The sequence below is a fragment of the Cucumis melo genome, chromosome 6, assembly GCF_025177605.1.
Source record: "Cucumis melo cultivar AY chromosome 6, USDA_Cmelo_AY_1.0, whole genome shotgun sequence".
NCBI lineage: Eukaryota > Viridiplantae > Streptophyta > Magnoliopsida > Cucurbitales > Cucurbitaceae > Cucumis > Cucumis melo.
In genome coordinates, this window is record NC_066862.1 from 8,909,566 (window position 1) to 8,922,752 (window position 13,187).

Sequence of the window (13,187 nt, forward strand, 5' to 3'; positions counted from 1 at the left end):
ATTCTTCGAACCTAGTCTTTGAGTTCCATCTGAGTTGCACTTCTTCAAATTAAAAGGATAAGGACTCTCTCCTTATCAGTCGAGTCTCGCCTTTCAGTCGAGCCTTTGAAATGAAACCAGTGAGGACTAGCCTTCATTCATTGATTCAGTCGAGACCTCTATTTCAAGTCTCTTTCTTTTGGAGTCGGATCCGAACTTCATGCTTGAAGGGAAGGGTTAGGACCTGACCTGCTCTTTGAGAATCGCTTCTCTGTTCCAGGGCTCACCTTCGCTTTTCTTATTATGCTACCGCGTAGTGGGTAGATAGGAGCCAATACGGGATACTTTCCCTAGTCGCTTTGATATCAGCCCTTGCTTTAGTTGGAATTTCCTTTTAGTCAATTGCTCCTCTAATCTAACGCAAGCAAGAGGAGAGGTTCTAGGCCAAGTGAGTTCTGAGGCCAGGAGATGGTCATATCGATCCCCGTGGTCAGAAGGTTGATCATGGAAGGACTATTTCTAGAAAAAGGTTGATCATGGAAGGACTAGACTAGCTCGACTGAATCCTATGGGTTTGCGCCTCAATGATCTTGAGCAGTTCTAAATATCTGATTCTTTCTTTAGATTTAGAGGAGCGAGAGAAGAGAAAGATCAGCTAATAGCATGAATATCCTTCGCCTGTTATTTCTTCATAGCATAAATATAAGGCAGTGTGATTGGACACCGAAATAAAGTAAAAAATTTTAAATAAATCATAAAAAAATGGTACGCAAAAACTAGAGTTGCTTTTGAGAGTCATTTGTGTATCTGGAAAGTATTAGCACCCCAACAAAACCTATTTAAAAAATCGCGGCCAAATTTCAAATCTTGAATCAAAAACATTCTTTAATTTAAAAAAAGAACAATGTCTTATTTTACCTCTCATTGCTCTAATATTTGAAGCAATTATCTATAAAATACGTGGAGAGCATTCCATCAATTAGGCTATATTGAAAAAAATCTTCTCACCTCAAGAAAGTGAGAAATTAGTTCAATTTCTCAAAATCTGTCATAGGAATAGCCTTCTAATAAATAGATTTTTTTAAAAACGTTAATTAAAATCAAACGTCTAAAGAATCAATTTCCTCACCTCAAGAATTCTAAGAAATCGAACTTCTAAATTTCCTAGATTTCGTTGTCGAATATCTTTTTTAAAAAAAAGAAAAAATAATTTAAAATGTTAACAAACTTAAACAGTTATTAGCAATAACATATTAAATTGACCATAAAAGATGGAAAACAATAAAATATGTATGTATGTTCTATGTACTCTCTCTATGGCCCTATGTGCACGTCTGGAAACTCCACTACTGATGGAAAGGTTGGCGAGCCTATGCTTAAATTCATCAGGCAAGGTATACTTTGTTGTGCCTATGAGGAGAAGGATACAATGAAAATTGTACCCTATGTTCGTCTTTTGACAAAGAGGTGTTTTGACGCCTAAGAAATCTTTTGACGATGAGGTGTTAGTACTACCTAGACTCATGCTAAGAACGGGTTGTGAATTTATGATCAAGAATGATCTATGAAATGTCATTGAATGTTACCTATTATCCTCTCGCCACTTTCTAAATCCCCCATCATCATAACAACATCCTTCAACTCGCGACCTAACCTTAATAAGCCCTTACTTGATCAAAAGTGCATTGTTAGCCAAGAAGAACTCCTTAACCCTAAGGAAGATTTGCAGTGCGTTCCTCCCCGTTCGTACACTACTGTTCATATTTTCAAGAAGGAAGATGTGCATCTCGCTTGTAAACCTCAAAACCCAGAATCCCTAAGTCATCTAAGGAACTCAAGAGGAGTTTAGAGGTTGAGGTTAGAAGAAAGTGGTCTAAGATTGTTGCTTTAAGATAGATTGGAAATGAATTTAATAAGATTGGATGGTTAAGTTCAAATGTTATGGAAGATGTGTCATTGTTTTAAAGATGACAAAAGAAAAGAGTCTTTGTAACAAAGGAAGGCCTAAAGAATTTTTGAAAATTGGCTAAGTGTTGGCTAGGGCGTTGCATACTCTAGGCAACCAAAAGTGTCGAGAGAACCTTTAAAAAGACAAGTTGGGCAGCCAAAGGTTGAGATGTGGTATGTTCCAAAAGACATCAAGACAACCTTTATAGAACAAGGCTAGGCAAGGAAGCTAGGTATTTAGGAAATGTCAAGAAGCTTTAAAGAGGTTGTCATGCAACCAAGAGATGGGCTATGCAGCCAAGGGGGCAATTCGACAATATTCATGATTCACAATCCTAATATCTCAATCAATATTCAGGGAGTTTTTTTAGTTGTCAGTAAGTCAAATGTGATGTGGGGATTTAAAACTTTGAGAGAAAAAGGGTTTTCAAATGATTTCAAACTTTAACAAGCAAAAATAAAAATATGTTAGTGATAACTAGAGCATAATCTATCTAACTAAGAATCATCAGTTTCACAACATAATAAAATATATAGATATTAGGTATCACTTCATTAGAGAATAGATTGAGATAAGAGAAATCGAAGTGGTCAGGATCCATACCTCGAGTAATGCTTCAACATTCTGACCAAGTCGTTAGAGAAAACAAAATTAATATGATCCCTTGATGTAATCGAATTTGAACTACTTGACAAATAGACCAAAGTAGCGATTTCCATGTTACTTGTAAAGGTGGAGGACGAAAAGAAACAAAAACAAAATACCTATTTAACCATCAGGCTCATTGTTGAAGCATATCCTTTAAATTTCTACATACAAAAGAAGTTAGAAGTGAGGTTGAGAGAGAATTATTTTGCCATCACATATGAAAAGCAACAAAGAAGATAAACCTAGTCGAACAAGTTAACCTCTACAGTTCTTTCTTCTTTCCCTAACCTTTCTTCTTATCATCTTCTTCTACTTTTTAATCGTTCTACCTTTAAACATCTTCTATCCCTTCTCTTTATGTGCAACTGAAAGAGAGAGAAATTCATCTTCTTTGAATGCTTGGAACAAAAAAAGAGAATTTTTTTACAGTTCTGAGATTTGCATGATTGTAAGGCAAAAAGTAACTCAAGTTGAGTCCTTTGAATTTCAAGATATATCACCTATATGGTAAATGAAAAATTAGCATAAAATAATCTCTTATACAAGAAGATTTCACTTTGTGTACAGACATTTGGGTTTTAGATTCAATAAGAAGAATGGTGGATAATCAACCAAGAAACAATCAAGAAATTCTTGCGATAAACCAAGCATGGGAACAATCAAAAACCTCAAGATTTTCAACAATGGCATGAAAACAAACAACAAAACCTATTAAGAAACCAAGAATTTCCTCAAAGTATCTTAGAATTTCCATCGAAAATTAAAGAACCTACAAGATTACCTCAGATGATTGAAAACTAAGAAGAAGACCTTTGTATAGATTCAGATTCTTCTAAGAAAGAGGAATTAATTCCTAAATCCTCATCCCAACATTCCTCCAAGATTTCAGCCTCCAACTTTGTTTCAAACCATTCAACATTAAAGAAACATGAATCAAGAAAATTTTCAAGATTCAAAAGAAGAATTTGACTTAAACAAAAGAGAAATGCATTTCATCAAAAATTTCATGTAAAAAAGACAGTTATTTGCACACCCCATCTCAAATTCAACCAACTTAAATTTATTTTCCAAAACATTCCAAAAGAATTGCATGCAAAAAGAACCAAGATCGGATCTTATATTTATATCTCTACTGAACCAACATTAAATTAGGGACTATATCAAACTTATTTTCATGAAGTATTCCAACCTCTCAACTTAAACAAATTAACATTACTTGTCAAGATCGACATTAACATCGATTGCAAAAGTTTCACAAATGGAAGCCATAGAGTCTCCCATTTCTCAACAAATCCAATGCTCCTCTTGTTATTGTTCTTCCATTTCATTTTAAGCTCACCTCCTTTTCTTAGCCTACATCTTTTAGAAATCAAACTCAATCGTGCAATTGGAACCAACAAAATTGAAATTCAATTGAGTCAGCTCATTCTTGAAAATTTAACAGCGAAATTACATAAATTGAGACTTACATATTCACGTATATATGCATGTGTGTACAGCTTTTCTTGCTTGTTAATGTTTCCTTTTGTTACGTCATGTTTTAAAACTTGAAAATTTGAAACAACGTTCAAGCTAAGAAAGAACTCCATAAAACAAGCAAGCAGAAGTGATCAATCACATTTTTGTTCAAATAGAGCTCACAATACCCTCCATGCAAATTTGTTAATCAATGCTAAAATGGAAGCACGAAAGAAAAATAAAAGCTTCCTAATATCTCAATCAATATTCATGTAGGCTCTTTAGTCAAATGTGATGTGGAGATTTCAAACTTTGAGAGAAAAAGAGATTGAATAATTTCAGAATCAAAGAAGCAAAAATCAAAATATATTATGATAACTAGACCAAAATATATCTAAGAATCACCAGTTTCACAACATAATAAAACAAATAGATATTAGGCATAACTTTGTTAGAGAAGAAATTGAGAAAACAGAAACCTATGTTGCCAAGATTCATACCTCTAGCAATGCTTCGACAGGCTAACCAAGTTGGTTAGAAAAAAAATCAAAACAAAATACCTATTTTCTGATGTAACCGTTAGGCTTATTGTTGAAGCATATCCTTTAAAATTCTACATGCAAAAGAAGTCATAAATGAAGTTCAAAGATAGTTCATTTTATAAAATTCTTCACAGAGATTGAAAAGCAATAAAGAATATAAACCTAACAAAACCAGTTAACCTTTATGTTCTTTCTACTTTGACTAACCTTTCTCTTCATCTTCTTCTACTTATTGATTGCTCTAGCTTCAGAAATCTCTATCCCTTCTCTTATCTACAACTAAAACGAAAGAGGAAAACTTTTAAGAGACCTGAGATATGCATGACTCTAAGGTGGAGAGTAACTCAAGTGGAGTCCTTTGCATTTCAAGATAGAGCACTTGTGTAGTAGATGGAAAATCAGCATGGAAGAATCTCTTATACAAAAAGATTTCACTTTGGATATGGACATTTGGGTTTTAGATCCAACAGAAAGAATAGTTGATAATCAACTAATAAATACTCAACAATGGCATGAAAACAAGTAACAAAACCTATTAAGAAAGCAAGAATTACCTCAACGTATCCTAGAATTTTCACCGAGAATTAAAGAACCTACAAGATTACAACAAATGAATGGAAACAGAGAAAAAGACCTTTATATAGATTCAGATCCTTCTAAGAAAAATGAATTAATTCACAAATCCTCATCCCAACATTTTTCCAAGATTTCAGACCCTAACATTGTTTCACACCCATTCAACATTACAGAAACATGAATTAAGAAAATTTCCAAATTTCAAAAGAAAAATCTGACCCCAATAAAAGAAAATACAAATTCATCAAAATTTTAAGTTAAAAAAGACGGTTATTTCCATACCCTATCTCAAACTCAACAAACTTTAATTTTTGTTTTTAAGAACATTCCACGAGAATTGCAAGCATTCTACTTCACCTAACCAACCAAACTTTAAGGGCTAGGAAAATCTGGTTTTGGTTAGGCCAAAAGCGAAGAGATCCCCACACAAGTTCTGATACTGAGGGAGCCCAACGCATTCTACTTGACCTAATCGGCTGAACTCTAAAGGCAAGGCAGGTCTGGTTTTGGTTAGGCCAAAAGTGAAGAGTTCCCCACACAAGTTCTGATACTGAGGGAGCCCAACGCATTCTACTTGACCTAACCAGCTGAACACTAAGGGCAAGGCAGGTCTGATTTTGGTTAGGCCAAAAGTGAAGAGTTCCCCACACAAGTTCTGATACTGAGGGAGCCCAACGCATTCTACTTGACCTAACCGGCTGAACTCTAAGGGCTAGGTAAGTCAGGTTTTGGTTTGGCCAAAAGTGAAGAGTTCCCCACACAAGTTCTGATACTGAGGGAGCCCAATGCATTCTACTTGACCTAACCGGCTGAACACTAAGGGCAAGGGCAAGGCAGGTTTGGTTTTGGTTAGGCCAAAAGTGAAGAGTTCCCCACACAAGTTCTGATACTGAGGGAGCCCAACGCATTCTACTTGACCTAACCGGCTAAACACTAAGGGCAAGAGCAAGGCAGATCTGGTTTTAGTTAGGCCAAAAGTGAAGAGTTCCCCACACAAGTTCTGATACTGAAGGAGCCCAACGCATTCTATTTGACCTAACCGGCTGAACTCTAAGGGCAAGGCAGGTCTGGTTTTGGTTAGGCCAAAAGTGAAGAGTTCCCGACACAAGTTCTGATACTGAGGGAGCTCAACGCATTCTACTTGCCCTAACCGACTGAACTCTAAAGGCTAGGCAGATCAGGTTTTAGTTAGGCCAAAAGTGAAGAGTTCCCCACACAAGTTCTGATACTGAGGGAGCTCAACGCATTCTACTTGACCTAATTGGCTTAACTCTAAGGGCTAGGCAAGTCTGGTTATGGATAGGTCATGTTTTCAGCAACACATGTTTTCAGCATATATAATTAAGTATGTACAATATTCACAATATTCAGAAAATTGATAACGTGTCTTTTGCTCATTTCTAAGTTATCAAAGTACGCATTTTCAACATATTTAAGATATTCAAATAATAAGCATAATCACAAACCCGAGCTCCATGCTCAAAGGTTAGGCAGACATGATTTTCTAAACTAAAAAACAAAGTAGACATGGTAATCATTCTAAGAATAGAGAATTTGAAAATTTTTAAAATTTAGGCATTTTTGATAAAATGAAAATTTCTCAAAGGACATGGAACATGCAAGGCTACAACCCCACCCCCCACTTAAAATTTTGCTTTGTCCTCAAAGCATTTTAAGCAAGATTCTAATGATGGAAAAAAAAAAGAGAGAAACAGAAAACCTCCCGTTGCTTGCAAAGGTTCCAAGTTTGGTTATACTTCATTTCCCTTTATTCCTACAAAAAAAAACAAGAATTTCTATCAAATTTTATTAAAGAGGTTAAACTAAAATTTTAAAAAAAAATCTACAGAATTTAAAAGAAAGCGGTAAAATTTTGCATTGTTTAAGTTCGATCGTGCAAACGTACTTTTCCTAATTCAACTGGGATCAATGACCAAAGGTTTCTCAAATACTATCTAACCTCATCTAGAAAATCTTCAAAACTTTTATTCCATAAGTCTTATCTTCGTCCTTATTCGGCATTATCCTTACTCCAAGAACAAAATTGATCGTTCAAACATGTAACTTTTAAAAGTTTTATTTATTTCGTTCTCGATATATCCAATTCAAAGATAGTCTAGTGAAAAAGGGTATTATTTGTGAAAGATGGAGAACTTTTGGTGCTATCTTCAACCATCACTTAGTTAAATTCTATCTAAAATGTAATGAAGTCTAGCATCAAAGACAATTTATGATTTAATGCAGTGAGAAATACTTAAGCTTTAAAATACTATCATCTTACATAACTTGAAAAAAAGAACAATAAAAAATTCCTTTATTTTCAGGTGAAGAAAAACACTTGCCTCTTATCACGCACTTCCTTCACTCAACAACAAGACCATGCTTTTGGTCTGTCTTCAAAGAACAATCCTGAAATTGTGAAAAAGAAAGTCAAATTCAAATGTAAGATCACAGCTAAAATGAAAAAATTAATCGAAGAGATAAAAATTTAAGTATCTTTTAATAGTACAAAAGCTGCGAAAGAGCTCTTTTCAACCTCTACAATAATCGATTGAATGCTGACCTTCGTACAAATGTGCATATAATGGACATTAGAATTCTGCCCAAGCAGGGTTTTTAGCGGCCTCACATCGATGTCAAATGAAACAGGTTTCAAGAGGTCCCATTTTGGAGGGTCAGTTCTTTTCTCTAAAACAAATTTGTCTACAAGATGTCGATGAGAGGTAAGGATGACATGATAAGAAGTAATGCAAATGTTTCTAAACGGTTTAAAGACGAGGTAAAGTGAAGAACAATGATAGTTCCAGTTACAAGTATATGTTAAAGGGCTAGGAGGAAGGGGAGAAAATGAAGATCCCGTTGATAACCGTTTGGTATTAGAATTTGACTATGAATTCAAATGGTTCTTCAACAGTTCTAGTTACAAGTATGTGTTTGATTTTAACAACCTTCACGGTGAGTACTTGGGATTTACTCTGGCTTTCTGTAGGAAAATTGGTTTATATACACTCATTTTGTAAGTCACAATTTGCTTTTTGAAACCAGAAGACAGATCAATCTTAAAGTGTAGTGTAATCCATCCAGATATGAAGAACTTGAAAAGTACTTATGAAATGAAATCATCCATATTCATTAGGCGAGTTTCCAAGTTCTAACTTGTAAAGTTCTTTCGTTTTCGAACAAGAATCTTTTATCCATGATAAATCAATAAACTTCATCTATCTTTTCTTTTGCAGAAGCACAAAAACTACTCTTAAAGAAATATGTTATGGAGTTCTCCTATCAACTCCAGAATTGATGTCAGGTGAGAACAAAGGATAAATGTGAAATGATAACTTACTTAGTCAAACAACATCTTTACCTTACTCAAAAAATTTACTAATGTAAGTACTTTCTTGTTTCTCACATAATAAGAATGCCAAAGAAGCACAAGTACAATTTATAATAGACAATGAGCTAAACTGGTAAAAGTAAATACAAAAAAATGAATCAAAGGGTAGAGAATCTTTTGAATACAAACCTCAATTTCTCCAAAATCAAAAGAATTGGAAGCATTTTTAGCTTTTGGAGAGCAAAAGGTGTCGGCACTCAAATTGGCACTCAAGTTGCCTATGTAATTGCAGTTTAGAGGCCAATTTGCATAGCTTTCTTCCCAGCAAGTTGTTTTTCTCTCTGCAGTGAATACATACCAAAACGCTCCAATAACCTAAAAGAGTAATATTATTAAAAGCTCATTAGAAAGCACACGAGAGTAACTGTTGCTACTAATTACTTGAAATATCACAATTGTGTAGCAGTAACACACACTATTACATATCAGAATTCACAACCAAATGGTTCAATTCAACACAAGCGAAGCTTTCCTGGTATTTTTAAGCCAGTTTCTCAACCTAAGTGGAAAAAGGAATTCATTTCTCGGAATCATTTATATCTAATGTTTTATAGAACTCGTCAACACTATTCTGTGTTAATATCATTCTAAGATTGAATGGTTAAGTTCAAGTGTTATGGAAGATGTGTCATTATTTTAAAGATGACAAAAAAAAGAGTCTTTGTAACAAAGGAAGGCCTAAAGAATTTTTGAAAATTGGCTAAGTGTTCGCTAGGGCGTTGCATACTCTAGGCAACCAAAAGCATCGAGAGAACCTTTAAAAAGACAAGTTGGGCAGCCAAAGGTTGAGATGTGGTATGTTCCGAGAGGCATCAAGACAACCTTTACAGAACAAGGCTAGGCAAGGAAGCTAGGAATTTAGGAAATGTCAAGAAGCTCTAAAGAGGTTGTCATGCAGCCAAGAGATGGGCTATGCAGCCAAGAGGGCAATTCGACAATATTCATGATTCACAATCCTAATATCTCAATCAATATTCATGGAGTTTCTTTAGTTGTTAATAAGTCAAATGTGATGTGGGGATTTAAAACTTTGAGAGAAAAAGGGTTATCAAATGATTTCAAAATTTAACGAGCAAAAATAAAAATATGTTGTGATAACTAGAGCACAATCTATCTAACTAAGAATCATCAGTTTCACAACATAATAAAATATATAGATATTAGGTATCACTTCATTAGAGAAGAAATTGAGATAAGAGAAATTGAACTGGTCAGGATCCATACCTCGGGCAATGCTTCAACATTCTAACCAAGTCGTTAGAGAAAACAAAATTCATATGATCCCTTGATGTAATCGAATTTGAACTACTTGACAAATAGACCAAAGTAGCGATTTCCATGTTGCTTGTAAAGGTGGAGGACGAAAAGAAACAAAAACAAAATACCTATTTTCTGATGTAACCATCAGGCTCATTGTTGAAGCATATCCTTTTAATTTCTACATACAAAAGAAGTTAGAAGTGAGGTTGAGAGAGAATTATTTTGTAAAATTCATCACATTATTGAAAAGCAACAAAGAAGATAAACCTAGTCGAACAAGTTAACCTCTACAGTTCTTTCTTCTTTCCCCAACCTTTCTTCTTATCATCTTCTTCTACTTATTAATCGTTCTACCTTTAAACATCTTCTATCCCTTCTCTTATGTGCAACTGAAAGAGAGAGAGAAATTCATCTTCTTTGAATGCTCGAAACAAAAGAGAAATTTTTTTTACAGTTCTGAGATTTGCATGATTGTAAGACGAACAGTAACTCAAGTTGAGTCCTTTGAATTTCAAGATAGAACACCTATATGGTAAATGAAAAATTAGCATGAAATAATCTCTTATACAAGAAGATTTCACTTTGTGTATGGACATTTGGGTTTTAGATCCAATAAGAAGAATGGTGGATAATCAACCAAGAAACAATCAAGAAGTTCTTGCGATAAACCAAGCATGGGAACAATCAAGAACAACCTCAAGATTTTCAACAATGGCATGAAAACAAACAACAAAACCTATTAAGAAAGCAAGAATTACCTCAAAGTATCTTAGAATTTCCATCGATAATTAAAGAACCTACAAGATTACCTCAGATGATTGAAAACTAAGAAGAAGACCTTTGTATAGATTCAGATTCTTCTAAGAAAGAGGAATTAATTCCTAAATCCTCGTCCCAACATTCCTCCAAGATTTCAGCCTCCAACTTTGTTTCAAACCATTCAACATTAAAGAAACATGAATCAAGAAAATTTCCAAGATTCAAAAGAAAAATTTGACTTAAACAAAAGAGAAATGCATTTCATCAAAAATTTCATGTAAAAAAGACAGTTATTTGCACGGCCCGCCCGTAGGAAGTGTGCAAGTGTTTATCTCTCAATCCCATTCACAACTCTACCTAAACGGTCTATGACATCAACCACCACTACCTCTCAGTGTGAACCAATTTTTTATGATCCCATGCACAAAATACTTGACGTCGATTTAGATAGACTTAGAGCTTGGATTACAGACGAGCGTACAAATGATGAGGTGCGTGAAACTTTTCATGGGAAAAAATCAAAGATATTTTTTAGAGACTTGTTTATATGTCGTCGGTGGTTGGTGGATGAGGTAAGGGATTATCTTATTATTTATGCCATTATAGTTTTTTTTATTATTATGGTTCTATACATTTAGTGCTTACTTTTGTTTCTATTAGCATTTGGATGTACTTTTTCTTTTCATTCGCTTCAAGATTAAGGCAGCCCGGATACCTTCTGCTCAAAACTTTACAACTGTAGAGACAATCTTCATTGTTTGTAATCGTAACATTACTTTATGTATGTATTTGCGTTTGATATTTGTCTTTCGATTTGATATTTGCGTTAGTATTTTTTCTTTGCAGCGACTTTTAATTGCAAAGTGGCCCAGATACAAAGAATGTATTAAAGACAGCCGCTCGTTTGACTCGAAGGAAGAGTATAGATTGGTTGACTATGTTGCCGGATCGAAAGAGGACTTCCAAGATCCTTGGACAAGTGTTGATTACGTTTACTCTCCATTCAATGTCCATGTCAACCATTGGGTTATATTATGCTTGGATTTGGTAAGTTGTCAAGTCAAGGTATGGGATTCGCTTCGGTCGCTTACAAGTGCCGAAGAGATGAGAAACATATTATTGCTTATTCGAGAGTTGGTGCCAAATTTGTTAGATAGTATTGGATTCTTTACTAGGAGAGGTAGATCATCGACATACAAGGAACCTTTGTCAGTTGTCATTGTCGACTCCATTCCACTACAACGAAATAATAGTGATTGTGGCGTATTCACCATTAAGTATTTTGAGTACATAGTTGTTGGTTTTGATTTAGATACATTATGTCAAGAAAACATTTCAATTATGGACCAACACTCCTATGTATTGAACTTTGTGGCGAGATTTGTAGGAGTTGTATATCATGTATGTTGCAAAATATGTATCGATTCTTCTCTATAATGCACAAGTATAGATGCTATATAAATTAGAGAAAGCGTAGTTTATGAATGATCAATTGATGACGTTCAAATATTGTTAAGGAATTTGTTTGAGCTTTTGTTACTTTCCTTTATGAAATATGAACTTTCATACATAATTTTGTATAATTTCACTTTGAATTTTCTTCCAATTTCTTCTGGTAAATAAATTTTGTTTAATATCTAGTACAGGGCCTTGCAAACAAGCATTTAGAAAGCTCTCATTTCGACCTTGTCAATTGAAAGCTGAGAATTCTAGTGGTGAAAGCATCACACTTGATGCAAAAACGTATTTTGAGAGAATTAATGGTCAATGGTTCATCTGTATTCACCATGCTTCACTTTTAGATTTGTAACAAAACTTTTCCAATCATACATTTAATTCAAACGCTTCATGAAGATTGATTTCTTTTGTGTCATTCCAACATTTTCTTGGATGTCTTTTGAGTTGAGGTTGAAAATATGAATAAACTAATGGAGAACGAGAAGCCTGTTTTGATTTATCTACATATAAAAGGGTAATTTGGTTTCTAGTAGAGGCATTTTGATTTGGTCTTTTGACAACCAAGTAAAGATTAGACATGAGGAAACTAAAAGTTGTAGAATATTGTCTAATTTCTCCACTATATTGCTCATGTTATTTTCTTTATACATAGATGGTGATTTAATGGTACTACCAGGCAGTGCAAAATTACTTGGCCAAAGCCAATACAGATTCTACAAAATAAGGAGGATGAGAGATCAATATTCAGTTCCAAGGTTGTTAACACATCATATTTGGAGTTCTTTTGCAATAGATGAGCAGCAGAAAATTTTAGACATTTTCACCTTTTGATTGCTAAGCTGATCCAACTGATACAATTCATGTAAGCGCAACATTTTCACCTACAAGAGAACCAACATTACATCGTTTTAAAACACTGGGTGATGTCATGTGCTCGATAATAGGTATAAAGAATGGAACACAAATGAAAATCCTATAACCACTTACCACAATTTCTTACCAGCCAACTGCTAATGCTGATAAAATCACATCCCAATCGTGTAACTACTCAGCTTCTATTCCCACTATATTACCAAATCATTGCAGCAACAACTTCTTGAACTAGAGAGGACTTCGACATGGCCAACTTTGACAAAAGCATACAAAAAAGTTAAACCAGAAACAATCC

At 34.4% G+C, this 13,187-nt stretch overlaps 1 long non-coding RNA gene across 1 annotated transcript; it reads left to right on the top strand.

Annotated features, from left to right (window-relative positions):
- Positions 1 to 8,385: 8,385 nt before the first annotated feature.
- Positions 8,386 to 11,838, top strand: LOC107992262 (uncharacterized). The gene is made up of 2 exons (XR_001764791.2): positions 8,386 to 8,455; positions 11,408 to 11,838. It is a non-coding gene; the product is annotated as an uncharacterized LOC107992262 (long non-coding RNA).
- Positions 11,839 to 13,187: the final 1,349 nt, after the last annotated feature.